Genomic DNA, 4116 nt, shown 5'->3' with positions numbered 1-4116 from the left:
GGGCGAGGGCAGGGGAGAGGGGTGGGGGCGCGTGGGGGGAAGGAGTGGGGCGGCTAGGGTTCGGCCGCGGGGGGGTGGGGGGGTATGTGGCCGGGGCGGCTGGGCCGATGGGCCGGCCCAAGGGGGGGGGGGAAGTTGGGCCAGGCCAGGGGCCAGGTGGGGTGGGGGAACTGGCTGGGCCAGGGGGTTTTCCCCTCCCTCTCCCTTTTTTTTTCTTCTTTCTTTTCTTTTATTAATTTTCTTTTCTGTTTTTAGATTATTTAAAATGCCAAAGCATTTTACAAAAATTAGTGCACACCACCATAATTATGTTAGCTATTTTAGACAACCCCCGAAAATTTTTAGTTTTGGTTTTGAAACTTTTTATCTTTGCTCTTGTTTTGATTTTTGTTTTAGAACGGGTTCGGATCTAACGCGAGTTTATCCACAGTAACCGAGGTGACGTGGCAACATTAGTGGGGATTACTGTAGCTTAATTACCCGGGCGTCACACCGTGGCAGTGGGGTCCTAGCGGAAACTAAGGGATATTAAGGCCTCCTTCTAATAGAGAACCGGAACAAAGCATTAGCACATAGTGAATACATGAACTCCTCAAACTATGGTCATCATCGAGAAGTATCCCGATTATTGTCACTTTGGGGTTGTCGGATAATAACACATAATAGGTGACTATAGACTTGCAAGATAGGATCAAGAACACACATATATTCATGAAAACATAATAGGGTCAGATTTGAAATCATGGCACTCGGGTCCTAGTGACAAGCATTAAGCATAGCAAAGTCATAGCAACATCAATCTCAGACCATAGTGGATACTAGGGATCAAACCCTAACAAAACTAACTTGATTACATGGTAAATCTCATCCAACCCATCACCGTCCAGCAAGCCTATGATGGAATTACTCACGCACGGCGGTGAGCATCATGAAATTGGTGATGGAGAATGGTTGATGATGACGACAGTGATGAATCCCCCTCTCCAGAGCCCCGAACGGACTCCAGATCAGCCCTCCCGAGAGAGATTAGGGCTTGGCGGAGGCTTCGTGTCGTAAAATGCGATGAAACTTTCTCCCTGATTTTTTTCTCCCCGAACGTGAACATATGGAGTTGGAGTTGAGGTCGGTGCGGGTCCAGGGGGCCCACGAGATAGGGGGCGTGCCCAGGAGGAGGGGGCGCGGCCCCTTGTCTCGTGGACAGGGTGTGGGCCCCTGGTGTATTTCTTTCGCCCAATAATTCTTATTAATTCCAAAAAGTGCCTCCGTGGATTTTCAGGACATTCTGAGAACTTTTCTTTTCTACACATAAAACAACATCATGGCAGTTCTACTGAAAACAGCGTCAGTCCGGGTTAGTTTCATTCAAATCATGCAAGTTAGAGTCCAAAACAAGGGCAAAAGTGTTTGGAAAAGTAGATACATTGGAGACGTATCAGGGTCCTATCCTCGTATAGAGGCACTGAATATCAAGCGCCCCTCATAAGCCTTAAACCTCGCCTATTCCCAAGGAGAAGTGCGAACGATGCGGTCGGATTACCCAAACCCACATTGATGAGGATCCACAATAAGGGGACACGATCTCTGCTTTGACAAGACGTGTCGATGATTGTGCCTCGAAACGCGAAGCGGGGGCTGTCAAACGGTTCAGAATAATAACAAGGCCAAAACATAACGTCTCGCCAAAAAAGTTGCTCGTGGACGTGACTTATTTTAAGTATTGTTGCCTTTTACAGCTTAGGGTTGTACGTGTTAAGCAGGGCCGGATACAGCTCTTATGTGCGGAAGACTGCTTTGGAGTACTCGGAGGAGGAACCCTCCTTGCCATGCCGAAGACAATATGCACGATGGATACATCATCATTGAAGCCCGGTTCAGGGGCTACTGAGGGAGTCCTGGACTAAGGGGTCCTCGGGTGTCTGGGCTATGTGATATGGGCCGGACTAATGGGCCATGAAGATACAAAATCGAAGACCTTCGCCCGTGTCCAGATGGGACTCTCCTTTGCGTGGATGGCAAGCTTGGCGTTCGGATCATGCCGCTTCCTTTCTCTGTAAACCGACTCTGTACAATGCTAGATCCCTCTGGTGTCTATATAAATCGGAGGGTTTTGTAGCGACCAGACCATGAACAGTCTGATCTCTATGCATCAGTGTCATCCCTGGATCGGTAATGCTGACACGCACAGTACTCGAGGATTTATAAGAGAGTAGCAACCACACACTTATTACATCGAATGTCTCAAAAGAGAACTTATTACAATAATATGGCTTAAGGCCATCTAAAATCGATAACAGCGGAAGGCTTGGAAGATAAAGTGAGAACATCAACTCCAACGGCATAGCTGAGTGAAAGACAACGACCTATGGCACCTTACTCGTCATGTGAAAAGTCTACAACATGAAACGTTGCAGCCCGAAGCGGGTCAGCACATGGAATATGCTGGCAATGTAACATATAGAGTAATTCACATACTAATTGCTATCACTACATGTATATATGGCTGGTGGAAAGCTCTATGGTTACAGTTTTGCATAAAGCCAATTTTTCCCTACAACAAAGGAATAAATTTTATTTAACTATCATGGTGGTTGTTAAACATCGAGAAGGTTCCTCCAACTCAATCCCAATTAATCATCATCATTAACCCAACAAATTAAATTTAGAGTGACGAGATCAACATGATAATCCAGGAACCAGATACTCAAAACACCCATAACCGGGGACACGGCTAACCATGATTAGTTTGTACACTCTGCAGAGGTTTGCACACTTTTCCCCACAAGACTCAAATACATCCATGGTCGGAGATTCGAGACACAGTCTTTTTGAAACAATAACTCTTTACTCTGGGTGGACAGTTACACCTACTTTCCCCTACATCTGCTAGCCCACCACTATAAGAGGTCATGCAACATACTCAACTATGCTAGAGCCCATAATAGCTTGTGGCTGCACACGGAAGTTTCTAGCATGAATAATCTTATGATCCCTTTGATCCTGGGTGGCGGACCGTAGGATGATCACACGGGTACTCCGGGATATCCTAGGACAACACTGGATTCTCCAGGTGCCCTGACAACCACTGGGTACACCAGGGTGCCTCAAGCAATCCACCCAGATGTGTATTAAAATAACCACCTTAAGTTAACCATTAATTAGCAATACTCACATCTGTCATGGATTCACTTACCCAAACCACGTCTACGAGCATAGCATAACAGTATAAGCATCACATAAAAGTAACTCACATAGGTTTGATAATAAACAGGGCTATAGGTTCTACCTCATCATCTACTTCCCAAAACCCGCATATTAAAAAGATCCTAAGCATGCAATTGTTTGAGGGTTGACTAATGCAATAAAACTGGGTAGTAAAGAGGTACGATCAAAGGGTTACTTGCCTTATTGATGATCCGTGAAACCTAGAGACTCGTAGTAGCACACTTCGCAGTCCGGGTACTCTATCACAAACAAACAAATACATACATAAGCACTCAACTAGAAGCACGGGTAAAACTTCAAATAAGAGATCTAACCAGAAAGTTCAACTTAAGAACTCCAGTTTTGCAAAAATAATCAAATCAAACGAAGCAACGAAACTCAAATTGCGAAAGAAACAAGATCCGTTTACTAATCTGGACTAAAGTCAAATTTTACATTACCAAAATCTTGTTCCAGTTGGTTAAACAGAAACAGGGCTTCGAGACGAAGATCTGGGCGCTTGTATTGCCTGATTCCGATAAACGAGCGAAAAGATAAACTAAAACGAAAATCAAGGCAGAAATCGCGATCGAAAATAATCACGAAAAAACCCTGGAAAAAGAAAAACTGACGAACAGACTAACGAACAAATGTTTGCTGTCTGCGGCTAATGAGTGAACACCGTTCGTTAAAATGAACTTACGGATGAACGTCCGCTATTAAACTAAACCGGAAAAACCGAACCAATCTAATCTAAAAAAACAAATCTAGGGTTTTTAACCTAAAACCCGGAAAAAAAATCAGCGGGCGGATCCGATCGGGACAGGCGGCTCCGGCGGCGGCTCCGGTGAGGCGGGGCGCTACGGGGCGACGGCGGAACGCGGCGGCGGCGACGCTGGCGGCGCGGGGCGGCAA

The sequence above is a fragment of the Triticum dicoccoides genome, chromosome 6B (assembly GCF_002162155.2).
Source record: "Triticum dicoccoides isolate Atlit2015 ecotype Zavitan chromosome 6B, WEW_v2.0, whole genome shotgun sequence".
Lineage (NCBI taxonomy): Eukaryota > Viridiplantae > Streptophyta > Magnoliopsida > Poales > Poaceae > Triticum > Triticum dicoccoides.
Note: the sequence above shows the minus strand (reverse complement) of the source record.